The sequence below is a fragment of the Dipodomys ordii genome, unplaced genomic scaffold (genome assembly GCF_000151885.1).
Source record: "Dipodomys ordii isolate 6190 unplaced genomic scaffold, Dord_2.0 Scaffold230, whole genome shotgun sequence".
Lineage (NCBI taxonomy): Eukaryota > Metazoa > Chordata > Mammalia > Rodentia > Heteromyidae > Dipodomys > Dipodomys ordii.
Genome location: NW_012267446.1, coordinates 863,992 through 864,535, shown reverse-complemented (window position 1 = coordinate 864,535; position 544 = coordinate 863,992).

Below are 544 nucleotides of genomic sequence, written 5' to 3'. Positions count from 1 at the left end.
TGGGCACAGTAGCATAAAGCTGTGAGTGTTTCCACATTCATTCAAGCATACTGTTCTCAAGTCTCCATCCTGAAGCAGTCCCAAGACCTCAGGCACGGAAATCCTGTTGTGCAGAGGCACCACCAGCACCTGATGGGGAGGCCCAGCCTTGCTGCCCAAATGTTTCTTCTCTGCCATAACCGCCTCCTTCTTCTGCTTTCGGAGTTGATTGGCGCGATGTCTCTGGTCTATTCTGCTCAGCTCTTTTTTCACCTTCTTGCACAGGATTTTCATTTCTAGGCGGCCTTTGCCATCTTGCTGTGCTGACACTCGACCCAGATTCCGCCCGCCTTTATGAGGCTTATTCTGCTGTTTCAGTGGGCCGGAGCGGTGAGCCGCCATGCCGCCTTCCGCGTGCTCCCGAGGGCTAGCTTTGAGCAGTGATCCTCAGATCTCAGTCTCCTAAGTATCTAGAATTACAGGTGTGTGCCACTGGCATCCAGCCTGAAATTAAAGTCCTTTAATGGGAGACTGTACTGTTTGATAAGCAGACATAGGAAAGCAT